The following is a 19,082-nucleotide window of genomic DNA, read 5'->3' as shown; positions in this document are numbered from 1 at the left end:
CCTTTGGGGTCTACAGCTCTGTCCAGAACAGGTCCCAAGTGTCTCAGAAGGTGGTCTGCTGGCTACTGATACAAGGTGGGGCAACACACCCCGAATAGCACCTTCTCACATTGGCTCCTTCATTCAGAAGCCATAATGAGTGAGGTCCCTGCAACAGGGATGCACTATCCTTCATGAGGGCGGGGGCCTTGGACCAACGTGGAGGGCACAGCAGGAAGGCTCAGAACCAAGATGAGACAACATGTATCCTTTCTGCCCTTCCCCATGGAATCTCCTTTACTCTGAAACCTCCCTAAATAGCTTGCAAGAGGTCACCTGGAAAGCGGTCCCCCAGAAGAGCCGGTCCAGACCCCTCTGGCAGTCGCTGTTCCTCCTGCGTGTGCTGGATATTGCCTTAACGACAAGGAAGCCCTTTTCAACATCCACCAAGTGGCCACCCTTATTCCCGCTTTACAGAGGAAGATACCAGCTCAGGAGATTTCCCGGCTCTCCCTACTTCTCCGAACCAGAGGCAGTACAGGGTGCCTGCCCTCTGCTCTCCTGGACCGATTGCATGGCCCAGAACTGGCGCCCAGCCACGCCACTTCCTGGTGTCCAGGGCCAAGGCTGGGTAGGGCCTTTCCCGCTCGTAAAAGTGGCTGTCACACCCTGACCCCCTACATGATGCCTGGGTCCGGGCACTGGGGCCCCGGCCAGGGTCTCCGCGTGGGGCACCAGCCTGGGCTATAACGTCCAGGATGGCCGAGTCCCTGCCGGGCGCCGGCCATCCCTGCGGGGCGGAGCCGCGGCCTCAGGTGGGCCGGGCGCCGGGTGCGCTCCCCGCGCCGGACACCAGGCGTCGCCCCCGCTCCTCGCGGCGCCGGGCCCCCGCCCCCGCCGCGGAGCCCGAGCCGAGCGGCGCGCAGGAGCAGCGGGAGCGGCCGGACAAATTTCCTGCTCGGCAGCGGGCGGCGCGGGTGCGGCGGCGGGCGGCGGCGCCCGGACCCCGCGGCCTCCGCGCGTCCCCACGAGCCTCCTGCGCGCCCGGCGGGGACGGCGGGGCGCCCCGGAGGGCGGCGGGCGGGCGCCCGGGAGATGCGGAGCCGCCGCGGCGGCGGGATCGGCGCGACCGGACCGGCCCCCCCGAGGTGAGCGTGCGTGGGGTGCGGGCCGGGGGCCGCGCGCCCGGGGCGGCCGGAGCAGGCCGGGGACGCCGCCTCGGCCGCCGCCGCGGGAGCGGCCGCGCCGGGGTGCCGGGTCCCCGAGCCCGGTCCCTGCCGGCCCGCGGCGCGTCCGGTGCCAGCGTCAAGGGACCGCGCGACCCCGGCCCTCGGGCCCCGGACCCCCAGCCCAACTTGGCGACCAGGTTGGCAGCTCTCGCGTTCCCTCTGGGTAAACGGACCAGAGGAGCGTGTGTGTCTGCGGGTGGCGACGGCGCTGGGGGGACGGCGACAGTGAGGACGCGTGTGAAAGCAGGGGAGACCGACAGGGGGCTGCCAAGCGGGTGTGTTGGGGGCTGCCGCACGCAGGGGTCGAGACGAGACGGGCGCCTTTGGAGGAAGCGACTCCGAGTTGCACCAACTCCGGAGGGGCGTGCGCTGCTGTCCAGGCGCCCCTTGCCTTCCCAGGGAGGGGAACGGAGTGGGATGCCGCTGGGGGCTCAGAGATGCGGCAGGGAGTGTGGGGGAAGTGGGCAGGCCCCGCTGGCCCAGGCCGGCCCGCGGCGTCAGCGGGGTGACCTGTCAGAGTTCCTGGGCCAGAGGGCAGTGCAACGCCAAGCCCGCGGGCTTCCCGGGACCATCTGGGAAAGGCCAGACAACCCCTAGGATGGAGAGGCGTAGCCAAGCCCTGAGTGAGTGTGCTGGACTTGACCTAAATTCCTTCCTGGCATGGCAAACCTTTCTAGAAAGGTGAAACAATTATACTGGCAGAATTGTGATATCGATCTGTCGCGGAAGAGGACCTCTCTACCAGAGTTTCAACCCAGGAAACTCAAGGCAAGCGGAATCCGGCTCTGTGTGTGCTTGTATTCTAGAGTGAGAGGTGGCAGAACTGGATCAAAACCGGCAAAGGCTGGTCACGTGTTTCAGAAGTCTCTGGGCCCATGTCCAGCCAGCTCCTGACCCCTGGTGCCTCTTGACCCAGGGTCCCTGGAGATCTTTGTGTCTGGAAAGGTCAGTGAATTCCTGCCTCTGCAAAATAGACTCATGCCCGTATAAACTGTGGCAGGGAGGCGGTCAAGGGAGGTCCGTGCCTTTTCAGAACCAGAGCTCGCAGCCAAAGGAGGGTGTGAAAGGGTGGGTGCCGGTGGCCCAGGCTGCCTCCTGACTGCCATGGTCACTCATCCTTCGTGGTATGGGGCAGAGCTCTGTGTGCGAATAGGACTGAGATCTGGGCTTTCTGAGCACAGGCTCTAAGCCTTCGGGGAGCAAAGGGCCAGGTGGTGACATGAAACAGGCCCTTCCCCAATGTGACACTGCCTCTGACCATGATCTCAGGGGCTGAGGTCTTTGTTCATTGGTGTTAGTGATGCCTGTGAACCAGCAACTGCCCCTCCCCTCCCCACAAAATCCCCAGACTTTCCATGTGTCAACGAGACTTAAGAGCTAGATTTGTCCCTGTAGAAGGCCAGATGAATCCAGATGGTTTTAGATTTAAAGCCATACCTAGTTAGCGCCCCCAGCCAAGTGAGTTGTGGGCAGTGGTTGAGGAAGTTCATGTTACTGTCACTGTGATGCCTCCCGGGACGCCTGTGGAGGCACAGAGGGAATGTGAAGCATCGTGGTCAGGTCCACAATCCCTGCACGGGGGCCACTTCTCACTTCTGTGGAGGGACACCTGGCCCCGAGATGGCCAGGGACAGTGCCTCCAAGGAAGCCTGCAGAAGCCTCCCGGAGCTCTGTGTCCTCGTGCTTTACCCCTTCCCGTCCAGGGACGTGTGTGTGAGCAAATCATCAACCCCTGAGAGTGGCTGCAGCAGCCGTAGGATGGGGGTCCGGGGTCCGCAGAGGGGGCGTATTGAAGGTGGATGTGTGAGGAGTTGACAGCAGTTGATGGTTGGTTAGCAATGAAGCTGGAATGTGAAGGTGGGTCTCCTTTGAACTGTGCCCCCGTTGGTCCACTTGTCTCTCCTTCTGCTGCCGTCATCCCAGTCCAAGCCATCCCCCTTTTAGCAAAACTCCCTCCTTCCAGGTCAGAGGCACATCCTAGCCCAGACCAGTCCTCTGCAATTCCCAGGCTCAGGTGCCCACTCTACCTTTCTTCTGGGATGTCAAATGCCCCCAACTCAACATGTCCCAAATCAAACTTGTGAACTCCCCTGACCCAGCCCAACACTTTCCTAATGTTTTCTTTATCCGTCTAATCACACTAGCCTCCACCCTGCTGTGGAAGAACATGTTGGATTGTCATTTCCCTGAGGACCATACTGTGTCCTCCGTGCCCAGCCAGGCAGGTACCTGACAGGAGGCTCTGAAAACCATCACTGGACGGATTGAAACGTTTTAGGGGCGCATCTGCGGATGTGGGGAGTTTGTGTCTTTTTAGGGCATGTCCATTGTGGTTGATAGGCAACCAATCTTTTTTTTTTTTTTTAATGTGATTGAACTGGATCCTGGAGAGATAAGAGAGGTCTGTCCAGGGACCACATTGACAGTGTTTCCGGAGATGCCCGACATACTTGCTAAAATGACTGTCTGACCTGGACCAGAGTGACCTCAGATGACCTCCCAAGGAGGCGGGCTGGAGATCAGTCAGGAGCCCCATGGACGCCGTCCTCTGTTCCTTTATTTGACATGTCTTTTTCGTTTATAATGTTTGAGTTACACTTACAGAGGTTCTGCTTTCAAAACAAGAACAAACATATCCATTAGGATAAAGACTGGCCTTCTTAATATTTGATTATCACTAGGAAGAAACTGCGTGTTCCAAGATCACCTTCAGCACTTCTCTTGGCGTGCCATCTCCTAGTGAACCAATGGCCGTGTGCTCCCTGAAGGCACCGCTATGCTTTCCAGATTCTCAGAGATGGAGCCTGCTCAGCCCCCTACTCTGAATCTCCTTCCCCTTTATCTCCATCTTCGGGACTCCTACTCATACCTCAAGGCCCACAAATGCCTGTCTCCACAAAGCCTTCCTAACCTCTCTCCATAAGAGATATCTCTCTTCCTTTTAGTTCTGTAGAAGGTTGCCTGTCCTGAAGCAGCTATGAGAATCTGTTTTGATTTCCAGTTGACTTGTTTATCTCCTCTACCAGGTCATTTGTGTTTTCAGGGTGGAAGGTATGTCTCTGAGAGCCTGGACTTTGGGTTCAGGTATGGATTCAAATCCTGGTTCTGGTATGACCTTGGCTGAGTTATTCAAGATTCATGCCTCAGTGTTCTCTCCTGTAGAATGGGAGTGATAATCTCTACTTCACAGGACTGTTGTGAGAGTGACAGTTGATGCATATAAAGAACGAGGCACATGGCTGGCACTCCGTAAACTGTGGTTATTAGTCCCCTCCAATACCCGAGGCTGTGTATCGCATGCAGTAAGAAACAGTGATGTTTGAATGAATACATGAACAAACTCAGAGTCCACATGAGTAGATAGATACCTTTTGTGTGCCTTCCACAGCGCTAGATCAAATCAATACGGTGGGACATGCCAGTTAACGATGTTTTTTTGCGTGATAACTTGAGAGATGATGTAAAATTTGCGTGATTGAGTATTTTAATCTGTGCTCCATGAACAGATCCGTTCTTCAACACACGCCATTGACTCTTCAATGTGCGAATGACCTGGTAGGCGGAGGTGCAGTGTTTTATGTGCATTAGCCTGGGTGCACGGGCTGCATTAAACCAGGCTGTGTGCCGGATGCAAGTGAGCCAAACCCGGCATCGAGAAGCGGTGTGTCTAGAGCCAGCGTGGCCCCAGGGTCAAGAGAATGGCTTCTAGACTAGAAAACAAACTGCCCCCCAAACGCTCAGAACTTCACTTTTCTTACCTCCAAAGAGAGACGTGTGGCACCGGGCCATCTCTGAGCCCCTCCTAACCCCAGTGTGCTGGTCGATTTCACCCAATCCACGCTGGTCCGGGCGGTGCTGCCGCCGACCGCACGCCCGGCTGCATCCACAGCTGGGCGGCCTCCCGTTCCCGGTTCATCGCAGGGGCCACATCCTCTCTGTGCTGGGTACCAGATCTACCCAGAGTAGGATTAGGCTCATGGGTGTGTTCAGCAGGGTGTTAGTTTTACATGCTGACCCCAGACATACCGAAAGGCTTTTTTGGGAGAGTTAACGTCTCACTGTTGTGCCACTTGGGTTTTTCTCCAAAAGCAGAGTGCTGGGTAACACTCTAGACGGCTGGAGTTTTAGATCAGCTGCACCGGAGGAAAACGGGTTTCCTTGAGTTTTACTAAATCCTCCAACAGATATGCAGGTGTACAGTTGTGGGGCTGGGGGAGCGTCTGCCGGATTCAGGCTGGGAGACCCCTAGTCTGGGGATTACCAGACTGGCTTTCTTTGCTTCTCTCAGTCTGGCTGCTGTTCCCCAAACCTTGTCCATCAAGGGCCGCCCCAGGTGTTCTACCTGGGGAGTTTTGATGTGGTTCGCAGCCTCTTTGAACTCACACGGCTCCCGGCCCGGAGCCAGAAATGTGAGCCTGATATCTTTCTTTCAGCTGTGCCGATACTTCAAAGGAGTTGTCAAAGCTTACGAAATAAAAAAAATTAGCAATATCTTTCAGAAAAACAAACATACCCTTTTATATTGATTCCCAGCGAAATAAGAAGTAAGTAAATATATATTTTTTAATGTGTGTTTTTAAATAGGTTTCAGATATAATCAAGAGTATATTGGATGAGAGATCCAAAACGGTGACAACGTTTTCTTTCTCCCTGAAACAAATATAAACTCCAGCAGGGGACAGAGGAGAGTTTGAAGGAGAAAAATGATCCTTGGTTATGTGCTAAAAACCCGAAGCGTTTTGGGCAGGTGTTTCGCTGTTCTGTTTATTGGGTGGGGAATGAAGAATTGATAGGAAAACTTGTCTGCACCCCAAGCCTGGGTTCCAGCAACGCTAAATATGATCTGGCAGAAAGGCTCATGCCGGAATGAGTGTTCAGCGTTCAGCCATGCTCCCCGGCAGGTGCACTGGCTGCGTCATCCTCTCCAGGGATGCTGGGTTGCTCGCCAGGTGCCTGGAGCTCACAGGGCATCCAGGCTTCCAAGAGAAGTGGAAAGTGGAGCAGTGGAGGGAGGGGAGGAAGTGACAGACCCGAGTGTGAGCTGTCCCGGGCAGTGGAGGAGGCTGTATGCTGGGCTCCCCCAGCAGTGAGTTTACTCTGTCTGAGAACCAGCAGTGGATCTGAGCCCCGGGCTTTGCTTTTCACTGGCAGGTGCCCAGCCCAGGACTCAGAGCACAGGCTTTGGAGCAGAGGGATGGGGTCAGGCTGGGGCTCTTGACGCTGAGGCTGTGGGCAAGTGACTTACTGTCTCCCAGTGTGATCCCTCCTCTTTCTGATGGGGACAATGATACTTCCCAAACAGGGTTGTTATGTGGATGGATTGAGGTCACGTATAGAGAGCACGGCCTCCTGCTTACCAGACGGTCGCTGGTACTGCTATCATGTCCAGGAGTCCGGGGGCGATGGGACTGGCATCAAAGGCTCGAGACGATCTGAGCTCTGATTTCTGCTCAGCCACACTTGCTTTGTCCTCAAAGCAAGTCACTCCATTTCCATTCTGTAAACACAGGCGTTTTTGGTTATTAATGTCCTTAAATCTATTTGGTCGTTTCCAGCTGAACATTAGTCAAGGATTTTTGTACTAGGGAGCAAATTACTTCCATTTTTCTTCTCAGCTAAGATTTTTGAATGTCCTGTCGCCTAGCTCCTTGGTTACCATGTGTTATTCTGAGTGACCTTCGTACTCAGCCTTGTTATTTTGTTTCTGACCCCAAAAGGACTTGGCGTTTTCAGGCTGTGTCCCAGGGATGGGGCTTCCGTGGGTCTGCTCGGCTGAGTTCAGCAGACTTGGCCTTGACTCCTTTGTCAATGTGCACGAGTGCCGGGGGTGGGAGCCCGCTGGGGCAGAGCCCAGCCAGTGCCAGCTCCTGTCCCAGCAGGTACCCCATTAAACCGTGGGAGCTCCGGCCTCCCTTTCTTCCTCTCTTGTTCAAAAGGCTGCCCTCAAAGGGGGACACCCACTTACATGATTTGATGTCACAGCCCTGGGGCCTCCCCTCCCTCCCTCACCAGTCTGGCTGGATTCTTGTCACAGGATAAAGCTTTTCTCTGGTCGTTTGAAATATGGCTCAGGAGGGGCTTTGAGGGCTTTGAGGACACCAGTGGTCAGTTTTTCTTACGTCGCAGTTTTTCCCAGGGCTGGCCTGCTCTTAGCCATTTTATACTAATCCACTTGTTACAAAACAGGGAGACTATCAAGATACTAAGCTTTTTTTTTTTTTTGCGGTACGCGGGCCTCTCACTGTTGAGGCCTCTCCCGTCGTTGCGGAGCACAGGCTCCGGACGCGCAGGCTCAGCGGCCATGGCTCACGGGCCCAGCCGCTCCGCGGCATGTGGGATCCTCCCGGACCGGGGCACGATCCCGCGTCCCCTGCATCGGCAGGCGGACTCTCAACCACTGCGCCGCCAGGGGAGCCTGAGATACTAAGCTTTTTATCTTCTCATGACTGTCCTCTGAGGAGGCCTCCAAACTTTTCGTTCCAGAACGGGAGCCCTGGATCCTAGGACCTGGAGGCAAGAGTTAAGGACCAAGGCATAGCCTGAGACGATTTCAGAGAGCAAGGGGGTGACCTGTCACTTCCAAACACACTGCATGTCAGAAGCAGAAGCTCTCTCAACAATTCCAGGGGAACAGGGGTAGGGAATCAGTATGAGTTAACAAAAAGTCAGGGTATTTGTATCCTTTTGTGACATTCAGGGATTTACAGTGACTCAGTCTGGGCTCACAAAATGTTGCCTTAGGGCACTTGCTTTAATGACTAGAAAACACATAAATGCTCTTTCAAAGAGATTAAAATACTTTAGCTTCTTAAACATGCAAAAAATAAACCCATCTTAGTTGCACTATGACATTGGCTAATCAAAAGAAACTCTCCTTTGCAGCCACATTATTTCAAGTCAGCTCAAAACCTGCCTGGTTACTAGTAAAGGTATTCCTTGTAATGAACGCTTTTCTTCAGTAGGTGGTTTTTCTGGCTCTGAAAGTGGCCTTAGTTTTATAAACAGCTGAACATTTAAGTCCCAGACACCAAAATGCTTTGAAACAGTCACCCCGTCCTTCAGGTTCAAATACAGTTGGCTCAGCACTGTCTCCCCCTGAGCTTCTGGCAGCACCTCATTAAGTGCATCGGTAATTCAATAAATTACTTTTCGCCAGTGTTGCGAACATCAGCTAAAGTTCAGTCATCTATTGGAGATGGTATCAGTCTGCTCATTTAAATTCCTTTGAGCAAAGTCCTGATTTTGGCCCAACATAATATAAAAATGCAAGAGCCAGAAATTTAATAATTTTCCACAGAATTGGGCCAAGCTAGGCCTATTCTTAGCCAGCCAGTGACATTCTTTCAAAGGATATTTCTTGGTTTTCATCAAATGTGGGTAGTATTTAAAAGCATCTGTAAGGTCGCATAGAAGGGACAAATGGGGATTTAAGCATTTATTGAGTATCTACGATATACTTGCACTGGGCTTAACACTGGTGTTACAGAAAAGTCACAGTGCCTGTCCTATGGGTGCCCCACAGCCATAGGCGGGCAAAATCCATCATTTCCAGGGCATATATAATGTAAAGGTGGATGCAGAGGTGGAACAGAGCTGTCAAGACGGGCTTTTGAAGCGGGGGCCTGGAAGGGCTTCACCAAATAGAGCAGGCTTCGTTTTCAAGGATGTTTTCTTGGCAGCCAACAGGGCTAGAACATTCCAGACAGAGGGGCCTCCGTGTGCTTGCCCAGCGGTGAAAAGTAGCGTGACCTGTCAGAGGAACAGTGGGTATCTGAGTGCGTCTAAAGCCCAGGGATGATGAGACTGGGACAAGACAGATGGAAAAGCTTGGGATTCTCCAGACACTTCTAAGAGTCTGGGTTCTGTGTGATGGCCCAGCAGTTCTTAACCTGTTTAAGCTCATGTCCTCCTTTGAGATTCTGAGGAAGACTCTAGACTCATCCTGCAGAAAAATGCATGTGTCTACAGTTTGTTTTGACAGCTTCACGAGTCTTGCCTGACCAAGGCCCTGATGTTTTTGGCTGGGAAGACTGCTTTGCACTTGGGCCAGATGCAAGATTAGGGGATGAGGATAAGACCAGATTGTAGGCTGAGTTGGAGGTGCCCTTGGCCGGGAGCCAAGGAATTTGGTGACTAGAGGCAGGTGATTCCACTACGGAGAGTCGGCCCATCGAGGCTTGAGGACAGTTTTTCATCTTGAAACTGGTGATGACAGTGTTTGTGCATCACCCTGCTAACTGTTTATCTTTCTTTTTATGAGAAATTTGGTTACAGTGTACATTGTACCTGGGGGATTGGACAGTATTCCTAATAAAATAACATGAAATAGGTCATTTAATGGTGACTGTTGTCATCAGAGAAGCCGACTCAGAGGAACTGTGGTAGGAAGGGCTCATGAACCTGCATGTGGCCACCGTTGGCCTCTGACAGGTATAGACTGGAAGTCCCCCCACTCTCTCCCTGCACCCAGGACTCTTGCACCCAGACCTCAGTCTAGCTTGCTGCATCACATTTTAAGTTTCCTTTTTAAGTGGAGAAAAGCCAGATTTGAAGCAGTGACGTTTATTAAAGGAGTGGAACACAGCAGCTGGGGGAGAGGCTCAGAGAATCATGGTCACTTACGCAAACCAAATGTGAGGGATGCTTAATGCAGCTGGCCCGCCCCAGCTGGTCAGCATCCTGGCAGTTGCCCCTCTGGCAGAAAGAGAGGAAAGACACACACTTACAAGAGCGAAGAAGGCCGGCTGCCCCCGAGGAGGAGCTTCTGACAGAGGTTGAGTGCCTTTGCCGATTTCTTAGCCAGCCGGAGTGAGAACCTTCCCTGTAGATTTCCACGAACTGGCCCAACTGGGAAACTCAAGTTCTGTCTTCCATGCCGGGGAAGGGGAGTTTTCCTGAGAGCTCCCTGGGCTGTAAAACACCCTTCAAAGTCATGGAGGTCAGGAATGATGGTGAGGCCTGCAATTGCATTGCATTAAAAATTCATTTTCTCAGGACTTCCCTGGCGGTCCAGCGGTTAAGACTCCGTGCTTCCACTGCAGGGGGTGCGGGTTCGATCCCTGGTCGGGGAACTAAAATCCGCATGCCATGCGGCCAAAAAAAAAAAAAAATTCATTTTCTCCCTTCATTTTACAAATGGAGCCAGGTCCAGGTACCTTTGTGTGCAGAACAGTGCCCAGGACGGACATACGACCTGGCTCAATGCAACCACGGTTTTGTGCTCAGGAAACTGAATTCACTGCACACTAAAGAGGCACCCTTCCCACTGATTTTCATCAAATAAAAAAGAAAACACTTTTACTCATTTCTAGTTATTTTCTCAATAACCTCCCTCATTTGTTTTTTTTTTGCGGTACGCGGGCCTCTCACTGTTGTGGCCTCTCCCGTTGCGGAGCACAGGCTCTGGACGCGCAGGCTCAGCGGCCATGGCTCACGGGCCCAGCCGCTCCGCAGCATGTGGGATCTTCCCGGACCGGAGCACGAACCCGTGTCCCCTGCATCGGCAGGCGGACTCTCAACCACTGCGCCACCAGGGAAGCCCCCTCATTTGTTTTTAAGTAGAAATACGTTTTCCGTATAAGTCCTTCAGTTTACCAAAAACCAAAGCCAATTCTGTGAAATAATGTCATTTGCAGCTACATGGATGGACCTAGAGATTATCATACTAAGCGAAGTAAGTCAGAAAGAGAAAGACAAATATCATCTGATATCACTTATGTGTGGCATCTAAAATATGACACAAATGAACTTATCCACGAAACAGAAACAGACTCACAGACATAGAGAACAGACTGTGGTTGCCAAGGGTGAGGGGGTGTGTGGGAGGGATGGACTGGGAGTTTGGGATTAGCAGACGCAAACTATTATATATAGAATGGGTAAACAACAAGGTCCTACTGTATAGCACAGGGAAACATATTCAATATCCTGGGATATCGGCTTCCCTGGTGGCGCAGTGGTTGAGAGTCTGCCTGCTGATGCGGGGGACGGGCCCAGGTGCTCCGCAGCATGTGGCCTGCGGAGCAGTGGCCGCAGCCCTGGTCTGGGAGGATCCCACATGCTGCGGAGCACCTGGGCCCGTGCGCCACAACTACTGAGCCTGCGCGTCTGGAGCCTGTGCTCCGCAACAAGAGAGGCCACGATAGTGAGAGGCCCGCATACCGCGATGAAGAGTGGCCCCCGCTTGCCACAACTAGAGAAAGCCCTTGCACAGAAACGAAGACCCAACACAGCAAAAATAAATTAATTAATTAATAAACTCCTACCCCCAACATCTTCTTTAAACAAACAAACAAACAAACAAACAAAATATATATATCCTGGGATAAACTGTAATGGAAAAGAAAATAAATGAATAAATACCAAAGGCAAGTCTACCTTTTTGCTTTAGACATTTTCTCTTTGAGAAGTTTGGGGAACTGTGTGAGCTCCCTGTTTAGAGTCTGAGGACAATGCCTGCCCTAGGTGAGCAGCCTGAGACTTGCCGGGGTCACAGTGCCTGTTCCTGGTACCATGTGCTGACCAGGACTGAGCATCCTTTTTTTTTTTTTTTTTTTTTTTTGATGTAACTTACTTTTTATTGAAAGTATCTTGCATTCGTGACTGATGCTTTCTGTGTTACGCCACACATGTTAACATTAAAGGTTAAATTATTTTTTACACACAAGTAGTGTTTATGGTTTTCCCCACATAGGATTACTGTTCATAAAAAGATGACACACCACATGGGTCAAGTGTCTTTTTCAATTGAAAAGCCAGCAAACTGTCTAATTCTATTTCCTCTCAGACCACAAACTGAGTAGTAACTGAGCCTCTAGCCAACATATTCAAAGCTGAGAGGATAAAAATGCAAAAACACGTCCTCAGATCTAATTAAGGGAGCCCTGCTACATACAGGCTAATCGATACCAGTGGACTCCAGGAAGCTGGAAGACATTCTGATAACCCCACTCTGATAACATTTACCTCAAGTAGCCTTTTTCCAGTTGCCAACTCATGAATAAAGATAATATGTTGTTAATTCTATTTCAGAAAATTTTTTGCAAGTTGTTTTATTTGCAATGCCAACTTTTAAAAGTCACTAAACTGAAGTTAACTGGACAATAAACTAGGCAGAAATTACTTTACAAAAAGAGGGAAAGCCCAAAATGCCACTTTATATAGAGAACCCACAGTTCAGTTTTATTCAGAACAAAGAAAAAATAACTTTTGATCATACTAGAAGAAACTGAGCCATAAGTTTGGAATCTGTACTGAAACTACACATGCAATGAGGACGACATTCTGCTAAAATACAACTGATTTGCTGCTGCATTTGTGGACCGTTTTTCTAATATTAACAATTATAAACAAAGCAGTGCAACTAGTGTTTGGAACAATCCTTACAGTGTTACAGCATCAGACACAAAATCTTACTTCTCCTCACACCACTGGTTCTCTCTGTGTACCTGGGCTTCCTCTTCTTCAGTAAAATCATTTTTGATATTGAATGTCTTTCGAATCTCCTCAGGAGTTTCTCCCTTGATCATATTGGCAACAGTCTTGCAGGTAACATCAGGCAAACCTTTGATGTCTAAGTAGTTTGCTGCCAGTATAAGCTCAAAAAGTGTTCCTTGGTCAACTTGCAGGAATTCTTGATCCCAAACACGGATGTCATCTGTTCGCTTTTCTTTGTTCTCCTCATCCTTAGGAGAGGAGGACCATCCCTGTGGGGGGTGCACCACTGAATGACCTTTTTTAGTGTTGCTGCCTTAACATTTGGCAAGGGGACTGGATCATCATCTCCTTCATCATCCATTCCCAAATCTTCCAACATGGTCTTTTATTAAAAATTTTAATTAATTAATTAATTTATTTATTTATTTGGCTGTGTTGGGTCTTCATTTCTGTGCGAGGGCTTTCTCTAGTTGTGGCAAACGGGGGCCACTCTTCATTGCGGTACGCGGACCTCTCACTGTTGTGGCCTCTCCCGTTGCGGAGCACGGGCTCTGGACGCGCAGGCTCAGTGGCCATGGCTCACGGGCCCAGGTGCTCCGCGGCATGTGGGATCTTCCCAGACCAGGGCTCGAACCCGCCGCGTCCCCTGCATTGGCAGGCAGACTCTCAAGCACTGTGCCACCAGGGAAGCCCCAACATGGTCTTAATGGTCACAGATTGTTTCACAATTTCAACATCAACTTCAAATATCTATCCATCAGAACTCTGCAACTTAATTGAAGGCATGGTGTTAGGACTCAAGGAGATGGTGGGCCAGAGACTGATGAGAGCAGGGTGGCGTCTGCAAAAAGAAAAACAGACAAGTTGAGAACAAGTCCAACTGAGCATCCTTTTCCTGTTCTCACCACCCTGGTGGGCTGACCCCTTTATCCTCCCTCCTGTGTCTGACCCCCTGTTCAGTTTTGGGGCTTCGGGAAATGGGGGCTCCTCGTGTGGAGGCCCCACACGAAAGCCTAGCTTATCTGTCTGTTTTGACAGGAGTTGAACTGTCCAGCCTCTAGCAGAGTCTGGAGGTGAGGGGCTATGGCCTCACTGCTGGGCCTCCATCCTGTGTCTGCTTGGCCTGACTCTCACCAGCCTGTTCCTCTGGGTGTGGTTTTGGCCCGGCCAGCTGCGTCCAGGCGGTATTTTGGAAGGCAGTCACGTGTGTTTCTTGCACGTGGCATGCTTTTGTTTAGCAAATGATTTATTGTTTTTTATAGTAAAATGCACACCCTGAATGGGCAGGCAGTGCCGGCAGAAATCAAGGACATCAATCCTCGTCCTTTTACTTTGCAGTGGATTTTCTTGTTGTCTTGTTTTGTGTCAGTACAGCAGTGATCTGTAAGTGCTTTACAGAGATTATGCTTTCTTTAGTGACCGGCAGCTTGGAGCCGTTGGAACAGCCTGGCTCCACGTGCTGTGTCCATTTTCAGACCCGGCAGGCAGGGAGCGCGGCCGTGCTTCCCAGAGTGACTTCCGAGCTGATGGCCTGAGCGACGTTGGGCGGGGATTGCTTGGCTGTGTGGATGTGATGGGCTTGATTGATGGTGACTATATGCATTGAAACGTGTGGAGTGATTGGTATCCGGTACCCTGGGGCTCGACCCCTGTTGCCAATGATGACGAGACATCGGTTAGGCGCCCATGAGGAGAGTCCCTTGGCCCCCCTGGAGCCTGAGGGGGGCCTGCCTTCTGGGAGGAGCCCCTTGCTGCCTCCACTCTGAGTCTGGTTGAGGGTCCACTCTGTTCCCCACCCCCAGCCAGGGTATGTATCCCCAGGGAGCTGGTGGGTGTGCAGCTGCCCTGAGGTCACCACACTCCCCTCCGATCACGGGTGCTAGTTGGTGGGGGTCCCGGTGGCGGGACAGAAGAAGCAGCTCCCGTTACTGACGTGGCTGTAGCCTCCCAGGCCTGTCTGTGGGAGGGTCTGCTGGAGAGTCTGTACCTGGGTGTGGGCTGACCCTTCCTCCACGACTCCCCTGGCCTTCCCTGGGGCCCCAGTGCAGAGGAAGGTGTGATGTCGCCCTTCAGACTGGAAGAGGCGGGCTGTGTATTGTCAGGGATCTGAGGGTGTCAGACGTGGAGACACGGTTCATTCCACTCGGGTTCACAAGAGGCCTCCTTGACTTACGTAACCGAAGGTTCGGGAAGAGCGGGATCCAGTGGCTCAGCGTTGCCGTCAGGGTCCGCCGTCCGTTCCCCTTCGCCTGGACAGGCTCTTTCCCCAGCAGCCTCTCATCCCCCCAGGAGAGAGCCTTTCCAGCAGGTGCAGCCGTAGGCTCCCAGGTGGGTCTCCCTGGCTCTGATGAGCCAGGCCTCGGCCACTTGCCATCCCAAAGGCTTGCACCGTGGCCAGGGCTCACCCTATTCTGACTGTCCAGTCTTGGGCCCCGTGTCCTGCCAGGGGTCGGGGGTGGAGCAGCTCCCTCCAGATCACCTTGGGGTGGGGTGGCTGGGGCCTTCAGGGGAGGGGAAGAGGCTGGACCACTCAGGGAGCAGATGTGAGGACCCCTCGGCCTCCTGGGAAGGGTCTTGGAATCAGAGGAGGGACTTGGGCTCCATCTTGGGCTGGGGGAGGTGAAGGGGGGTTCTGAGGAAGGGGAGGTGGCTGATGAGGGGTGGGCTGGGGGCTCTCAGTGGTCTCCTCCGTGGGCCGTGCATCAGGGAGGGCCCAGAGCATCCTGCATGCCGTGAGGTCGGCAGCTGCATTTTTCACAGAGCTCCCCAGGGAATCCCGATGTGTGGCCAGGTGGAAGACGTCAGGGGCTTTCTGCAGGGGCCCAGGAACAAGGTCAGGACTCTCCTCAGTGACAGAGGGCAGAGGGTGGCCCCGGAGGTATAGGCGGCCCCGTGGCTGCCTGGGCAGGTGGAGAAGAGGCACCGATTCCTCGCAGGGCCAACAGCAGGATTGAGATGGTACCTGGTACCCGTGGCTCTCAGGACTGAAATGCAACCATCGTCGGGAGGGGGCCAGTCATGAGTGCCTGCACCGAGGGAGACTCGTATCCTCGGCGAATCCCCTTCGTTCGTGCTCTGCTCCCCTTTCAGTCCGGCCGCTTCTGTCCTAAATGAGAGCTCTTGGATAGACTAACCCATGACCGAGGTGTTAGGGACTCAGTGGGGGCCAGTTTCAAGCGTTGCTTTTTATAAGACGACAGCTTGGGAAAGCCGAGACCTGAACGGAATAAACGGTGGAGGGTGGGATTCCCAGCAGCATGCTGGTGGTGGTGGAGGCTGCTGCCCGCGGCCCTGAAGCCCCGGGAGACTTGTAGTCGTGTGCATATGTCCATTCAGTCATCCGTTCAGCACGTATGAACGAGAGACCTACTCTGTGCTGGGGCTCCAGTGCTGAACAGAATCCACGGGTCCTGCCCTCACATCCTCTACCTGGCGCCTGGGCTTCCATGTCTGTCTGTCTGTCTGCCCCCAGGATTCCCCTAAGAGGCTGGTGGCGCCCAGCTCAGCCTTGCTCTGGGGACCGTGTGTGGCAAGGGGGCCGCCCCGAGGTCCTGGTGTCATCCACGTGGGACTGAGAGGCTCTCCTGTGCCAGGAACTGTGCCGCTTCCCTTCCCCATGGATCCGGAGCAGTGTGTGTTCATTAGGGGCCCCATTTCCACGTGGGTGTTGATGGCTGAGTGGCTGCCGCCCGGGACTGAAATGTTGCCAGCCTCTCTTTACAGAGCCCATCTATCTTGTAGTGAATACAGATTCCTGCGACTCTCTTTCTAACCTTAACATTCAAAGGAGGTCGGATTCTAAGGCCAAATTGGGCGGCAGGGCCACCCATTGGCTGTGGCCGGGCTTGTCCCCCACCAGGCTCCCCTTGTGCTCCCCGCTTGCCCACTCTTTCTCTTGTGTTTCCCCAGTCTCAGCTCCACCTCTGGGGCTTCTTCTTCCAGAACCCCAGACCCCGCTGAGCTCACCCTCTCACAGTGGGGCCACTCGCGCTGTGGAGTGAGCGCCCTGACCCCAGACACCGGCCCCGTGGGTGGCAGTGGCCTTGTCAGCGGCAGTGGCTTCGTGCCTCTGGCAGCTCTCCCGCCCGCTGCACGCCTGCCCAGACCGGTGGCCCCGAGAGCTGACACTTCACCTTCAGAGTGGCCGGTGTGCCGTTCTTTTGAAACGAGCAATAGCAAAGCTAGTTCAAGAAATGCCCATTGTTTCCTCCCTCCTATTGCCCAGTCTCCAAAAAATGAAAAGATCCGATGGCCTCATCACATGAGGAGGCCAGGGGGACAGGCTTCTGGGAACAGGGACCACCCCAGGGGCTGCAGGAGAGACCCTGACTCAGGCCTGAGGAACCACAGATGCCCGGGGCCAAGTGCTGCGAGCCCGACAGAACCGAATAACAGAATGATTTTGCCCAGCTGCTCCTGATGCGAAAATCATTTTGGATTCGTTTTAAGGGCTCCATGGAGAGTTTCTACTTTGGGAAAAATTCGATCAAGATACCCTAGCATTGGAGTCACAGTCTTTCTTTAATGCAGTGTCCGGACCACACATACGTTACTTCTTGTTACCTCTGGCGGGATCTGGATGAACCCGGGCTTGGAGCTGACCTTCAGGGGGGGTGCCCACTCCCTTGCACTCATCTCCCGCGGCCTGATTTCTGGTAGGTGGGAGCTCAGCCCCTTAAAAGAGCAGCGCGCATCCCGATGAAATCCGTGCGATCGCTGCACTGTCTGGCCTGGCTGGCAGGGAACGGTTTCCCGGCAGGAGGCTTAAGCTAGAAAACATCCATGACGAGTACAAGGAGTATTTGGGTGGAGGTTTAAATGCTGTGTCAAAATGCATAAAAAATACAATTAACCACGGTGTGAGGTGGACCGTGTCTCTGAGAAACTGAGCAAATCAGAGGAGCACGTGAGAACTAACTCTGAAGCGTTTTTATCGAGAAGGAGTTTGAGCTGGAGATGGGGTGGAGTTATAGGGTCACAGGCCTGCTTCTTCGTCAGCAAGGACGAGGGAATGTTTTCGAGATGCGTGATTGGGCAAATGTATGTTTGTCAGCAGGATTTCACCATTGGCCTACGGTCGGTATGTTCCTCTCTGCCCAACGTCCCTTCCTGTGTTCAGGGGGGTATTTAATGACCCAAGCAATGAAAACTGCAAGATTAACCAGCACAACGTGGGTGAAGTGTTCAGTAGGGTCTCATTTGGTTACAGAACATGGAAACATTGGCACGGACCCCCCATATCTTAGTGCTTTCATCTTTCCTAAAAACTATTGATAATATATAATTTTTAAACCTACAAGTTATCGAGTACAACTGTAGCTGAGCTCGCTAGAAAGTAGCTGCTTTAATGAATGAGCCAAGTGAGAAAACCTCAGCCATCGGTACCATTTCTATTTTAAGCAGAGGCATTTGAAATGCACATTCCCAGGCACCGGAGAGGTGGTCCTGCGGACGAAGCACACGCGACCTTTGGCAGTTTGGTCTCAGCTCACCTTCTGAAGCCGGTACGTCTGAGGCTTGGCTGATCCAATTCCATGGCTGCCAAGCTGATGTCGCCTGTGGGCAGGAGGCCTCAGCGCCTCCCCACGTGGACACATATCCGTAGGACAACGTGAGCATCCTTATGACCGGCAGCCGGCTTCTCCCAGAGAGAGTGGTCCCAGAGAAAGCAAGGCAGAAGTTGCAGCATCTTAGCCTCCGAAGTCACAAGGTCTCTTCTGCAATATTCTGCTGGTCACTCAGGTTAGCCCTACTTACGCAGGGAAGGATGACCAGCCCTTTCCACAGGGTAGGTGCCGGTGAGGACCCTTCCTTCGTTTATTGTCCTGGGTGTATGAGTTACGGCTTTTAGCTGTGCACCACAGAATTGAGAAAAGCAACTGGACAGAAGGTTACTGAGTAGTCCTTAGAATCAAATGGAAGACTGGAGAACCGGTTTCAGAAAAGGGGCAGGAACCCCAGAGGCTCACAGCCTGAGCCACAGTCCAGGCCAGGCCACAGGAGGTTTTGATGAGGATGTGGCCTGTGGTCCGTGGCTGCTGGGTCTGCTGGACGTTGCTGCCACTGTGCCCTCGCAGCTGTGGCCTCGACCAGCAGCTGCAGAGCATCCCTGGATACACAACTCGCCCGCAAGAGTCAGTCCTGGGTAGGATCGATTGTTGGAGGCTGCATCACCTCCCTGCCGGAGTTTGGCTGCCGGTGAGTGGAGGTGGGACCGCAGGTAGGATCCTGCCCTGGGTGGAGCGCTCTGAACCACTGACGGTGCACGTAAGAAGGATGCCAGGAAGTAGGACGAGAGCTGAGGCTGCTAAGGGCAGCCCCCAAAGACAGGCATTCATGCTGCCTGGTTTGTACTGAACTCAAGGGCTATTTTTGTCTCCAAGTAAACCCAGTATTACATATTAATGTATTCCTGAAAAGTTATGCTAATTTGAATCG

General features: G+C 52.9%; 1 protein-coding gene and 1 pseudogene across 3 annotated transcripts in view; one reads left to right on the top strand and one right to left on the bottom strand.

Moving 5' to 3' along the window:
* The first annotated feature begins 972 nt into the window (after positions 1-972).
* The window catches only part of PTPRE (protein tyrosine phosphatase receptor type E), a 167,485-nt gene continuing 149,375 nt past the window's right edge, over positions 973-19,082 (top strand). For 2 of the 3 annotated variants that reach the window (XM_033842109.2, XM_073793810.1), the window contains exon 1: positions 975-1,127. The gene's annotated coding sequence lies outside the window, so the exon portion shown is untranslated. Of the gene's footprint in view, positions 1,128-19,082 lie in introns of all 3 variants that reach the window. The other variant, XM_033842110.2, reaches the window with a different exon arrangement.
* Positions 12,502-13,430, bottom strand: LOC117308505 (S-phase kinase-associated protein 1-like; annotated as a pseudogene).

The sequence above is a fragment of the Tursiops truncatus genome, chromosome 16, assembly GCF_011762595.2.
Source record: "Tursiops truncatus isolate mTurTru1 chromosome 16, mTurTru1.mat.Y, whole genome shotgun sequence".
Lineage (NCBI taxonomy): Eukaryota > Metazoa > Chordata > Mammalia > Artiodactyla > Delphinidae > Tursiops > Tursiops truncatus.
Note: the sequence above shows the minus strand (reverse complement) of the source record. Positions and strands in the feature narration are given on the sequence as shown.